The sequence below is a fragment of the Schistocerca gregaria genome, chromosome 9 (genome assembly GCF_023897955.1).
Source record: "Schistocerca gregaria isolate iqSchGreg1 chromosome 9, iqSchGreg1.2, whole genome shotgun sequence".
NCBI classification, from domain to species: Eukaryota; Metazoa; Arthropoda; class Insecta; order Orthoptera; family Acrididae; genus Schistocerca; species Schistocerca gregaria.
The window spans coordinates 180,055,184-180,069,927 of NC_064928.1; the positions used below are offsets into that span (position 1 = coordinate 180,055,184).

The 14,744-nt window shown below is 45.6% G+C and overlaps 1 protein-coding gene and 1 pseudogene across 1 annotated transcript in view; both read right to left on the reverse strand.

The window, feature by feature from the left end:
• LOC126291824 (trypsin-3-like) overlaps nt 1-14,744 on the reverse strand; it is a 76,696-nt gene that overhangs the window by 7,996 nt on the left and 53,956 nt on the right. The gene's annotated exons all lie outside the window — the stretch shown is intronic.
• Nucleotides 13,629-13,746, reverse strand: LOC126292318 (5S ribosomal RNA; annotated as a pseudogene).

A 14,744-nucleotide genomic window follows, 5' to 3' on the forward strand; every position in this document is an offset into this window, starting at 1 on the left:
AGTGCCACTAGGGAAGCGAGTGGTGCAGGGAAGAATGTTTTGCAATAAGGGCCCATCCTCACTGTTGCCTCACTACTGGCCATTAAAATTGCTACACCGAGAAAAAATGCAGATCATAAACGGGTATTCATTGGACAAATATATTATACTAGAACTGACATGTCAGTACATTTTCACGCGATTTGGGTGCATAGCTCCTGAGAAACCAGTACCCAGAACAACCACCTCTGGCCGTAATAACGGCCTTGATACACCAGGGCATTGAATCAAATAGAGCTTGAATGGCGTGTACTGGTACAGCTGCCCATGCACCTTCAACACGATACCACAGTTCATCAAGAGTAGTGACTGGCGTATTGTGACGAGCCAGTTGCTCAGCCACCATTGACCAGACGTTTTCAATTGGTGAGAGATATGGAGAATGTGCTGGCCAGGGCAGCAGTCGACCGTTTTCGGTATCCAGAAATGCCCGTACAGGACCCGCAACATGCGGTCGTGCATTATCCCGCTGAAATGTAAGGTTTCGCAGGGATCGAATGAAGGGTAGAGCCACGGGTCGTAACACATCTGAAGTGTAACGTCCACTGTTCAAAGTGCCGTCAATGCGAACAAGAGGTGACCGAGACGTGTAACCAATGGAACCCCATACCGTCACGCCGGGTGATACGCCAGTATGGCGATGACGAATATACGCTTCCAATGTGCGTTTACCGCGATGTCGCCAAACATGATTGCGACCATCATGATGTTGTAAACAGAACCTGGATTCATCCGAAACAATGACGTTTTGCCATTCGTGCACCCAGGTTCGTCGTCGAGTACACCATCGCAGGCGCTACTGTCTGTGATGCAGCGTCAAGGGTAACCGCAGCCGTGGTCTCTGAGCTGATAGTCCATGCTGCTGCAAACGTCGTCTAACTGTTCGTGCAGATGGTTGTTGTCTTGCAAACGTCCTCATCTGTTGACCCAGGGATCGAGACGTGGCTGCACGATCCATTACAGCCATGCGGACAACACGCCTGTCATCTCGACTGCTAGTGATACGAGGCCGTTGGGACCCAGCACGGCATTCCGTATTACCCTCCTGAACCCACTGTTCCCATATTCTGCTACCAGTTATTGGATCTGGACCAACGCGAGCAGCAATGTCGTGTAACCATAAAGCGCAATCACGATAGGCAATCCGGCCTTTATCAAAGTCGAAAACGTGATGGCCTCCTTACACGAGGCATCACAAGAACGTTTCACCAGGCAACGCGGACAACTGCTGTTTGTGTATGAGAAATCAGTTGGAAACGTTCCTCATGTCAGCACGTTGCAGGTGTCGCCACCGGCACCAACCTTGTGTGAATTTTTTACTATGATAGCAATGAAAATAAAAAGAAGTAGTTGTAAAGTCCAGGATTTAATAAAAAATTTTGTTGTTGAAACAAGTAACTAAATGCATCTGGAGCATAATTTATGATGTGCACTTACTGAAACCAACTCAAATACAATGAAGTGCCAAAGAAACTTTTACAGGTATGCGTATTCAAATACAGAGATATGTAAAGAGGCAGAATATGGCGCTGCGATCTGCAACGCCTATATAAGACGACAAGTGTCTAGAGCAGTTGCTAGATCGGTTTCAGCTGCTACAATGGCAGGTTATCTAGATTTAAATGAGTTTGAACGTGGTGCTAAAGTCGGCGTACGAGCCACGGGACACAGCACCTCCGAGGTAGCGATGAAGTGGGGATTTTCCCGTACGACCATTTCACGAGTCTACCGTGAATATCAATTATCCGGCGAAACATCAGATCTCCGACATCACTGAGGCCGGAAAAGTACCTGCAAGTACGAGACCAACGATGGCTGAAGAGAATCGTTGAGCGAGACAGAAGTGCATTCCTTTTGCAAATTGCTGCAGATTTCAATGCTGGGCCATCAACAAATGTCAGCGTGCGAACCGTTCAACGAAACATGATCGATATGGGTTTTCGGAGCCAAAGGCCTACTCAAGAACCATTGGCGACTGCACGACACGTTGTTTTACGCATCGCCTGGGCCCGCCAATACTGACATTGGACTGTTGATGACTGGAGACATGTTGCCTGGTCGGACGAGTCTCATTTAAAATTTTATCGAGTGGATGGACGCGTACGGGTACGGAGACAACCTGATGAATCCATGGACCCAGCCTGTCACCAGGGAACTGTTCAAGCTGGTGGAGGCTCTGAAGTGGTGTGTGGCGGGTGCAGTTGGAGTGATATGGGACCCCTGATACGTCTAGATACGACTCTGGCAGGTGACACGTATGTATGCATCCTGCCCGATCACTTGCAGCTATTCATGTCTATTATGCATTCCGACGGACGTGAGCAATTCCAGCAGGACAATGCGACACCACATATGTCCACATCTGCTAGAGAGTGGCTCCAGGAACACTCTTCTGTGTTTAAACACTTCCGATGGCCACCAAACTCCCCAGACATGAATATTATTGAGCATATCTGGGATGCCTTGCAACATGATGTTCAGAAGAGATCTCCACCCCCTTGTACTGTTAAGGATTTATGGACAGTCCTGCAGGATTCATGGTGTCAGTTCCCTCCAGTACTACTTCAGCATTAGTCGCGTCCATGCCACGGCGTGTTGTGGCACTTGTGCGTGCTCGCGGGGGCCCTACACGATATTATTTAGGCAGGTGTACGTACCAGTTTCTCTGCCTCTTCAGTGTATAGGAATGGTTATTAGACATAAACATTACCAACTGCATCACTGACTCATTAGTTTATTACTTAACAAAACACCCACAAAACAAAATATCGTTGATCTGTCACTAACTTTATAATAATATTGTTCAAAGAAAGTTCTTTTTCTTTCTGATGTTTAGTTAGGTGCTAGAGTTGTTGATGGTGGGGTACTGTCTAAGATCTGGTTCCACTTGTGATAAATGGTCTAAGAAAGGTTTGGAAACAGTGGCCTAGGAGATTCAAACTTATCGTACAAGGAAACCACACACTAATACCATTTTTGATGTTTTTGTATTTATTATATGAAGTTCAGGACTAAAATATCAATATTCAAAAGCTGTTTCATGCAAGTCTCAAAAATTCTAGAGAAAATTGTCTGTGGAGTATTCTGAGCGCCTTTAATGTTTAAAAACTAATGAAATCTTTTCGATGGGATGCATGGCTACGTGGTAGAACGCTCGCCTACAATGTGGGACGCCAGGTTCGATACTCGATCGATGCAAACTTCTAAAGAATAGTGCTTGTTCCAAGAGCATAAACTACGAAAGGATACCAAAAAGAAACCGAACTGAATTTGTAGAGGGCATAGCTTTAGTAATACCGCTTTCCGCCACAAGGAACGCAGAGAGCGAACATTCCGGAGTCAGTAAGCTGGGTGCTTTTGTTGAAGAAAGTCAGACCAGTTTCAGCAGAGTTTATACTGACAATTGTTTTGTTTGATTGTCGTTTTTGCAATGTCTGATTTTCGCGAACAGCGTGCGGCGGTGAAATTCTGCTTTTTGCTCGGAGAAAGTGGAGCTGAAACTCTTGTAACGTTAAAAACGGCGTACAACGACGATGCTACAGGCAAAATTCAAGTGTTTGAGTGGTTTCGCCGTTTGAGAAATGGTGAAATATCAGCTGATGGGAAACCACATTCTGGTCGTCCTTTCACGCCCGAACACGTGAAAATGTTGAAAACATTCGTGCAGTCATCAAGTAAGATCGATGATGAACCACTGAAGAAAGTGTGGAGCTGTCGGGACTTGGAATTCAGTGCAGCTGCACTATGTGATCAAAAGTATCCGGACACGGCGAAAAAGATACGTTTTTCATATGAGGTGCATTGTGTTGCCACTCCATGTACTCCATATCAGCGACCTCAGTAGTCATTAGACTCGTGAGAGAGCAGAAGGGGACGCTCCACGGCAGTCACGGACTTAGAACGTGGTCAGGTGATTGAGTGTCACTTGTGTCATACGCCTGTACGCCAGATCTCCACACTCCTAAACATCCCTAGGTCCACTGTTTCCGGTGTGAAAGTGAAGTGAAAAACGTGAAGGGACACGTACAGCACAAAATCGGACAGGCCGACCTCGTCTGTTGACTGCAGAGATGGCCGACAAAAGAGGGTCGTAATGTGTAATAGGCAGACATATATCCAGACCATCACACAGGAATTCCAAACTGCTTCAGGATCCACTGCAAGTACTATTACAGTTAGGCGGGAGGTGAGAAAACTTGGATTTCATGGTCAAGCGGCTGCTCATAAGCCACATATCACGCCGGCAAATGCCAAACGACGCCTCGCTTGGTGTAAGGAGCGTAAACATTGGAAGATTGAACAGTGGAAAACGTTACGTGGAGTGACGAATCACGGTACAAAATGTGGGAATCCGATGGCAGGATGTGGGTATGGCGAATGCCTGGTGAACGCCTTCTGGCAGTGTGTGTAATGCCAACAGAAAAATTCGGAGGCGGTAATGTTATGATGTGGTCGTATTTCTCATGGAGGGGGCTTGCACCGCCTCTTGTTTTGCGTGGCACTACCGCAGCACAGGCTTGCATTGATGTTTTAAGCACCTTCTTGCTTCCCACTGTTGAAGAGCACTTCGGGGATGGCGATTGCATCTTTCAACACATCGAGCACCTGTTCATAATGCACGGCCTGTGACGGAGTGGTTACACGGAATAACATCCCTGTAATGGACTGGCCAACACAGAGGCCTGACCTGAATCCTATAGAAACCCTTTGGGATGCTTTGGAATGCCGACTTCGTGCCAGGCCTCATCGACTGACGTCGATACCTCTCCTCAGTGCAGCACTCCGAGAGGAATGGGCTACCATTCCCCAAGAAACCTTCCAGCACCCGATTGAACGTATGCCTGAGAGAGTGGAAGTTGTCATCAAGGCTAAGGGTAGGCCAACACCATATTGAAGTCCAGCATTACCGATGGAGGGCGCCACGAACTTGTAAGTAATTTTCAGCCAGGTGTACGGAGACTTTTGATCACATAGTGTAGTTATGGCAGAAGATTTGGGAATGAAAATGGTGGCTGCCAAATTATTTCCGCGACTGCTGGCAGCTAAACAAAAACAAGGTCGCGTAGAAGTCGCATGTCCCGAAATGATCCAAACTTTCTTTTCAAAAATTATCACTGGTGACGAAACTTGGTGCTATGCTTACGATCCTAAATCAAGGTAACAATCAAGCCAGTGGAAGATTTCAATTTCGCCTCGCCCCAAGAAAGCTCTTCAATTGAAATGAAACTTTAAAACAATACTGATTTGTTTGTTTGGATGTGAGAGGACTCATCCATTCAGAGTTTGTTCCCCAGAGTCAGACAGGTAACCAGGCTTTCTACTGGGAAGCTTTGAAAAGATTGCACAACAGTGTGAGGCGGAAGCTGACTGTTACGTGGCAAGTCGGGTGATTGGTTTTCCCATAATGACAATGCCCCTGCTCACACACCACTCTCTGTGTGACAAATTTCTTGGCCAATAACAGTATGTTTCTTGTTCCTCACCCCCCACACACAGCCGACCCTGCAGAGAGCGATTTTTTTTTGTAGTCTGTGGAAAAGAGACATGAAAGGAATGCGTTTCGCAGATGTTGCTGAGGTGAACGAAAAAAACCATGGATGTACTGTCAAGCATCACAAAAGACGAATCTAAACAATGTTTTGAAAAATGGTATAAAAGGTTAGACAAGTGTATTAGTGCAAGTGGAGACTAGTATGAAGTGCTGAAAATGAGAATAAATAAGTTAAAAAATAAGTTAGGTTTCTTTCGGCTACACCGTGGACATAAAGATGAAAAAATATAGCTTGTGATGTCTTGGTTAAATTTATACAGACGTTTGTTAACAGTCTTTTACAAAAGATTAGTGATTAAGAAATTATATTTGCAATGAAAACTGGTTTTGTGTGCAACATGTTATGAGAAATTCGAAGACGAGCATTTTTCATAGAATTGGCGATTATATATGTGTAAGTTAGTATATGTTTGATGAATGTCTATTTAAGTGATATAGGCTTTAGAACTGAACGGAAGAATCGAAAAACATATGACCAAAAGAAGAGTTGAACCAGCGAACCAGGCACTACGAGTCTTGAGGGTTACAGATTTTCTTCCATCTTTACGTATTGCACACTTCATAGAAATGCTTGTAGAACATGCACATTTGTTTAGAAATTTGCGTCAGCATCAAATCGAACCTAGGGTTCCAAATGGCAAGTGACCATTCTACCACAGCACCACTCAGCCTGTTGAAAAATCGAACTAATTTTAGGGTATTAAAGGCACAAACGACTTAGGGTTACTAACAGACAATGAAATCACGGCAATAAAACCGATAAAAGTTCTAAATGAATACGCTGAAAAATGCTGGCTTAGATGTTTCTTTTAAAAATTAGTTAATCTGTACTAAAACATGCTGAAATTAAACCCAAAGTACTACCAAATCAGAAAGGGTCACGCCAATAGCGTCGAATATGCTTAGAGAATTTCCGTAAGCACGTCCGACGTTAGCTGAATGACATCATTCCAAGATGTTGGATTGGAAGAAGAGGAGCAGAAGATGAATTTTATTGCCCGTAGCCTCCCAGGTCTCCAAAGCTCACAGCTCGTGACTTTTATCCGTGAGGTTATTACGTAAAATACTACGTTTTTATCCCCCCTATGCCTGTCGCTTTTGAGACTCTGCGACGTCTCATTGTTGAAGCTGTGAATTCAATAACGAGTGACCAGCTGCATCGTGTGTGGCAGGATATGACCGACCGTTTTGATATTTGTCACGAAACACGTGGTGCTCACATTGAATGCATAAAAATTTGAGCTTTGCTTATTCCATGAACACTGGAATTATGTTTCTGTCTTTTGTAATCTTTAAGTAATGAATGTCTGAAATCTATTCCTTCTTTTTGAATAGCCCTGTATTTCGCTCAGACTGGCTGAACTATGATGAATTAAATTCCCCCACTGTTGTGTAAACGATGCCATTACCATCTAGCGCTAAGTGACGGAATTCCTTGGAACGTACACGCAGCAACCTCCCAGTAACGGTAGCTCACGCTGGATTAGCACTGTAGTCGGGCGGGTTTACGCGTATGTTCTGAACCTCTGCTACTGTCAGCTTAGTTTCCCTTTCGAGATGCAATGAATTACTAGGCTGTCAACCACTGCTCCCGTAAAATATGTAACTTCTCTCGTCAGCTGTATTCCTTACATTTTTGACAGTCATAATTCGGCTTGATACTTTGTTCCCTTACTATCTGCGCCCGTCCTGTCCGCCTCTCCCCCACCCTCACCTACCTTGGCCTCACCATTGACCATCATCTCACCTGAATCCCTCATCTCCGCTCTACCCAATCCAAAGCCCACAACCACCTCCGACTCCTTAAACTCCTCTCTGGCTGGATAAGGGGGTTGAACCCCTCTACCATCCTCCATACCTACAAATCCTTAATCCATCCCTTCATCTGTTATGCCAGTCCCACCTGAATATCCGTCCCCCCCCCCCCCCCAGATTCTATAAGTCCCTCCAGATCCTCGAGCACCATGCACTCGACCTCGCCTTCAGTATACGCCTCCCGTCCCCCACGCGGATCCTCTACGACCTGATTCCTTTCCCCCACCTGCTCCTATTCCTCAAACATATCTGCATACTCTACACCTCCCGCCGCCTTGATCCCCCTCACCCCCTGGTTGCTCCTCTCCTCTCCAACCTTTGCCCTCTGCCGCGCCTTCACTGTTATGTCCCCCCTACCCTCCATTTCAACAACCTTCATCTCCTTTCCTTAGATGGCTTCCGTCAACTGCCTCTCTCGGATGATGCCTTCTCTCCCTCCATTTATCCCTCCTATCAACTCTGATCCTCATCTCCCCCTCGTTTCCTCTGTCCTTTCAAAAAAATGGCTCTGAGCACTATGGGACTCAACTTCCGAGGTCATACAGGGTGTTTCAAATATGACCGGTATATTTGAAACGGCAATAAAAACTAAACGAGCAGCGATAGAAATACACCGTTTGTTGCAATATGCTTGGGACAACAGTACATTTTCAGGCGGACAAACTTTCGAAATTACAGTAGTTACAATTTTCAACAACAGATGGCGCTGCAAGTGATGTGAAAGATATAGAAGACAACGCAGTCTGTGAGTGCGCCATTCTGTACGTCGTCTTTCTGCTGTAAGCATTTGCTGTTCACAACGTGCAAGTGTGCTGTGGACAACATGGTTTATTCCTTAGAACAGAGGATTTTTCTGGTGTTGGAATTCCACCGCCTAGAACACAGTGTTGTTGCAACAAGACGAAGTTTTCAACGGAGGTTTAATGTAACCAAAGGACCGAAAAGCGATACAATAAAGGATCTGTTTGAAAAATTTCAACGGACTGGGAACGTGACGGATGAACGTGCTGGAAAGGTAGGGCGACCGTGTATGGCAACCACAGAGGGCAACACGCAGCTAGTGCAGCAGGTGATCCAACAGCGGCCTCGGGTTTCCGTTCGCCGTGTTGCAGCTGCGGTCCAAATGAAGCCAACGTCCAAGTATCGTCTCCCATGCGCCAGAGTTTACACCTCTATCCATACAAAATTCAAATGCGGCAACCCCTCAGCGCCGCTACCATTGCTGCATGGGAGACATTCGCTAACGATACAGTGCACAGGATTGATGACGGCGATATGCATGTGGGCAGCACTTGGTTTACTGACGAAGCTTATTTTTACCTGGACGGCTTCGTCAATAAACAGAACTGGCGCATATGGGGAACCGAAAAGCCCCATGTTGCAGTCCCATCGTCCCAGCATCCTCAAAAAATATTGGTTTGGGCTGCCATTTCTTCCAAAGGAATCATTGGCCCATTTTTCAGATCTGAAACATTACTACATCACGCTATCTGGACATTCTTCGTGAACTTGTGGCGGTACAAACTGCCTTAGACGACGCTGCGAACACCTCGTGGTTTATGCAAGATAGTGCCCGGCCACATCGCACGGCCGACGTCTTTAATTTTCTGAATGAATATTTCGTTGATCGTGTGATTGATTTGGGCTATCCGAAACATACAGGAGGCGGCGTGGATTGGCCTCCCTATTCGCCAGACATGAACCCCTGTGACTTCTTTCTGTGGGGACACTTGAAAGGTAGGTGTACCGCCAGAATCCAGAAACAACTGAACAGCTGAAACAGTACATCTCATCTGCATGTGAATCCATTCCGCCAGACACGTTGTCAAAGGTTTCGGGTAATTTCATTCAGAGACTACGCCATATTATTGCTAAGCATGGTGGATATGTGGAAAATATCGTACTATAGAGTTTCCCACACCGCAGCGCCATCTGTTGTTGACAATTGTAACTACTGTAATTTCGAAAGTTTGTCTGCCTGAAAATGTACTGTTGTCCCAAGCATATTGCAACAAACGGTGTATTTCTATCGCTGCTCGTTTAGTTTGTATTGCCATTTCAAATATACCGGTCATTTTTGAAACACCCTGTAAGTCCCCTAGAACTTAGAACTACTTAAACCTAAGGACATCACACACATCCATGGCTGGGGCGGATTCGAACGCGCGACCATAGCGTCTGTCCTTTCCCCAGGCTCCCTCTTTCCCCCCTTCCGTCCTGTTTTTTTCCCTGCCTACCCTCTGTCTGCCTCTCTTCTCTCCTAGTCCTTTTGCATTCTCCTCCTCTGCCTTTCCCCACTCCCTCTCATGTCTGCCGTGTTCCCCCCTTCTGAGTCCTCTCCCTCCATCGGTTCCCTCGCCCCATTTCGTTTTTACTCTCCTCGCCCCCCCCTTTTTCCCCTCATCTGTCCAGGTCTCCCCCCATCCGCCCTTGCCTGTGGTGCGTCATCTTCGTGCTGACTTTTTAGTGCAGTGTTTCCAGTGACTTAAGTATTGTGTGTCTTTTCCATAATGTTGCGATTGTGATTTTTATATCTCTTATGAACAGAAACCAGACTGTCGCCTAGTTTTTTTAATTGCCTGTCTACTGTTTTCCCTGTCTGCTTCCTGTGCATTCTGTTATCATTGCCCACCTTTTTTTATGTTTTAACTTTCCACAATTTTCCGCTGTTTTACAATTTACGTCACCGTTTATCGCCTGCTTTTATTGTTTCTTATCTTCTTATGTTTTAAAAATTCTGTAGGCTGAAGAGCAGCGTACTAAGCTGCTGCCAGCCCGCCCCCTTCAGGGGGGGAATCTAAATCCGATAAAGGAAAAAAAAATCAAAAGACTCTTTGTATAGCCATGTGTCGCTCTGAAACACAGACAGCACACGTTGGGTGCGTGTATGTCACACCATTTGCTACACAATGTGCCACTATCTTGGAGTGTAGAGTATGAAAGAAGCTCGGACCACCAGACTGCAATGCCGCTGCTGTCCACTTTCTAAACGACCCGCATTGCAGGATGTATCAGTTACCAAGCTAATACGAACAGACTTTTACGTATACAATTAATGTTTAAGGGAGTATAAGGTGAAATGCAGGAAAACGTCACATTCAAAATTTACCTCTCGCTGGACTGGCACTCAGCAGGACGATCGGCAAATTGCCGTAGCTCACAGCTCCCCTGATTGCCACGAGATGTCATTCCAAATGCCGAATTACTAAGGGACAAATAAGACTTATTTCTCCAGAGAACATTTCTGGCATACACTGCTTAAAATGTTAGAGTAATATGAAAATGATGATATTCAGTTTCCTTAAGTTATTCTATGGCTTTTAATGTTGTGGCCAGCAAATAAATTTACCACTGCACCAGCAAGTCGTCAGGCCATAGATACTTAACGCTAGCCATAGGGAAGATTGGCCAGGTGGGTACTATACTACATTTACAGAACCATCACTGGTGATGATTTATCGATGAAATTGAAGAACGATTAAGACACAAAAATAATAATTCATTTGAAAACAAAATATAGTTTCCAAAATGAAGCCTGCTGTGTGTCTAAGAACGAAAGTTTACAGTCAGCACGGGTCACTAGTTTTGACTTTGGGTAGTAATCTTTGGTACCAAAAAATTCGAAAAGAATAGAAAGGTTGGGCTGGGGATTTGCTAGCAAAGACAAGGAAACAAACATGGGGAGGAGAGTATCGCCTGGAGAGCAAGACCTAGGTATGAGTGTAACGACCCTGAAATGGATGTGGGTGCTTCGTGTAGCTACAGTGAGGAAATTCTTTCCCAGATATAAGGACATACCAAAACACTGAGACAATGATCTCACAGAGGGTAGGCAGCCGACACTAGGAAACATGCCCTCATCCGAGGGGAGTAGAAGAGGCCTGCATTTCACCCTGCAATTTGGTGGCAAACGATTAGTTAATACTGTACCCTGCTGCACGTATCTCTCCGTTAAAACATTCCACCCATCTGAAGAGAAATGATTATTTAAAGCAAATCAGCTGCCGTTTTTAAATAAGTAAAAACTCATGAAACATAATTCACTATTTGTGGTTATGACGAGGGTCACTCCAAAAGAAATGCACACTTTTTTTAAAATCCATCTTTTATTCTACATGTTTGAAAGGTTTACAGTGTGTAGATACATCCTTTAGGAACTATATTTTCATTTCTCCACATAATTTCCATCCCTCTCAACTGCCTTACGCCGTCTTGGAACCAGCGCCTGTATATCCGCACAGTAAAATTCTAGACCATCCAGTTGGAGCCACTGTTTGCCAGTGTGCACAAGGGAGTCATCATCTTCAAACATTGTTCCACGAAGAGAGTATTTCAGATTCCCAAAGAAATGATAGTCACATGGAGCCAAGTCAGGACTGTAAGGTGGGTGTTTCAGTGCTGTCCATCGGAGTTTTGTGGTCGCTCCCATGGTTTTTTGACTGACATGTGGCCGTGCACTGTCGTGCAACAGCAAAACACCCTGCTTTTGCCAGTCTGGTCGAACACGACACAGTCGAACTTGACGTTTCTTCAGTGTCGTCACATATGCGTCAGAATTTATGGTGGTTCCACTTGGCATGATGTCCACAAGCAAGAGTCCTTCGGAATCTAAAAACACCGTAGCCATAACTTTTCCAGCAGAAGGTGTGGTTTTGAATTATTTTTTTTCTTGGGTGAATTTGCACGATGCCACTCCATTGACTGCCTCTTCGTCTCTGGTGAAAAATGATGGAGCCATGTTTCATCACCTGTCACAATTCTTCCAAGAAATTCGTCTCCACCATTCTCGTACTGTTCCAAAAGTTCGCTGCATACCGTTTTTCTTGTTTCTTTGTGAGCCACTGTCAACATCCTGGGAACCCACCTGGCACAAACCTTTTTTAAAGCCAATACTTTCAGTATTCTGCAAACACTTCCTTTTCCTATCCCAACGTAGGGTGACAATTGGTTCACTGTGATGCGTCTGTCAGCAGTCACCAATTCATTAACTCTCTGTACATTGTCTGGAGTGCGTGCAGTACGAGGCCTGCCGCTGTGAGGACAATCCTCAATATTGCCGTGCCCGCTTTCATCACGTAACCTGCTTGCCCACCGACTAACTGTACTGCGATCGACAGCCACATCTCCATACACCTTTCTCAACCTCTTGTGGATGTTTCGCACTGTCTCGTTTTCACAGCACAGGAATTCTATGGCAGCACTTTGCTTCTGACGAACGTCAAGTGTAGCAGCCATCTTGAAGACATGTTGTGACGGCGCCACTCACGGGAACAGGTTGAACTAAGTTTGAAAACAAGCAGGAAGGATGTATCTACACACTGTATAACTTTCACACACACAGAATGAAAACTGTGTTTTTACAAAAATAGTGTGAATTTCTTTTGAAGTAACCCTCGTATAATATGTACTAGAAATGACACAACTTCCCAGGGGCAAAATACGATGATCTCGTATGTCCATATGAGGTTTCCAAAGCAGTTTCCACGTGGATACTGCTGGAAGTTTCATTGCTGTAGGTCTGTTAGTTATTGTTCAATGCTGTACTGAGTAGAACGTTGTGTCGCAAACTTTTCGAATTTCGAGATGGCAGAGTTCGAGGAGCAACGCATATGCATTAGATCTTGCGTAAAACTCAGGAAAACATTTACAGAGACACACCACATGATGGAGGCTACAGTGATGAGTGCTTAAGCCATACTCGGTGTTACGAATGGTTCACGCTGTTTAAAAATGCTCGGACGGAAGTTAAAAATGACCCTCATTCAGGAGGCCCTTCGAGATCTACAGAGGACGATCATGTCAGAAACGTCAACGAAATGGTACGTGCCAAACGAAGACTGACTGTCCCAAAGATTGCCGAAGAATGCAACGTTTCGGTTGGTCCATGTCACGAAATCCTGACACAGCACATTGGAATGCATCGCGTTGCCCACGGCTCATGAGTCAGGACCAGAAAGACCTTCACCTCGCGATCTGTGAAGAGCTTTTGGATCGCGCAAGTGAGAAAGAGATGTTCCTTAAGCACTCCGTCTTCATGCCACAAGTGGCCCATCGGGACCATCCGACCGCCGTGTTATCCTCAGATGAGGATGCGGATAGGAGGGGCGTGTGGTCAGCACACCGCTCTCCCGGTCGTTACGATGGATTTCTTTGACCGGAGCCGCTACTATTCGGTCGAGTAGCTCATCAGTTGGCCTCACGAGGCTGAGTGCACCCCGAAAAATGGCAACAGCGCGTGGCAGCCCGGATGGTCACCCATCCAAGTGCCGACCACGCCCGACAGCGCTTGACTTCGGTGATCTGACGGGAACCGGTGTATCCACTGCGGCAAGGCCGTTGCCAGATGTTCCTTAAGAGAATAGTAAATGGCTATGAGACGTTGGTCTACGGTTATGGTGCTGAGACCAAGATTCAATCTTCACAGTGGGTCGTAAACGGTTCTCCAAGACCAGAAAGATCTCGTCGGGGCAAGTCAAATGCGAAAGTCATGCTGATAGTTTTTTTGACTTTTAAGGAATAGTTCATCACGAATTTATGCCACAGGGTCAAACTGTTAATCGATGGTACTATCGGGACGTGTTGAGACGCCTGCGAGGAAATGTGAGAAGGAAACGGCTTGAAATATGGCGCGCACTTCATGGCTCTTGCATTACGATAACGCACCCGACAATTCATCACTGCTGGTGCGTGACCATTGCGCAAGAAACGAAATCTCTGTGCAGCCTCATCTTTCGTACTCTCCAAATCTGGCCCCTGCGGACTTTTATTTCAAAAACTGTAAGCCCTGTTGAAAGGATCTGAAAATGATAGACGAGATAAAAGAAAAATTTCAGACGGCGCTTCGCGCAATACAGCAAGAGACGTACCGAGACTGGTTCCGGAAATGAAAACGGCGTTGGGAGCGGTGTATCAACTGTGGAGGAAAGTATTTCGAAGGAGACCAAGCACAGTAAGTACACTACTGGCCATTACAATTGCTACACCACGAAGATGTGCTACAGACGCGAAATTTAACCGACAGGAACATGATGCTGTCAAATGCAAATGATTAGCTTTTCAGAGCATTCACACAAGGTTGGCGCCGGTGGCGACACCTATAACGTGCTGACGTGAGGAAAGTTTCCAACCGATTTCTCATACACAAACAGCAGTTAACCGGCGTTGCCTTGGAGAAACGTTGTTGTGATGCCTCATTTAAGGAGGAGAAATGCGTACCACCTTTGATAAAGGTCGGATTGTAGCCTACCGCGATTGCGGTTTATCGTATCGCGACATTGCTGCTCATGTTGGTCGAGATCCAATGACTGTTAGCAGAATTTGGAATCGGTGGGCTCAGGAG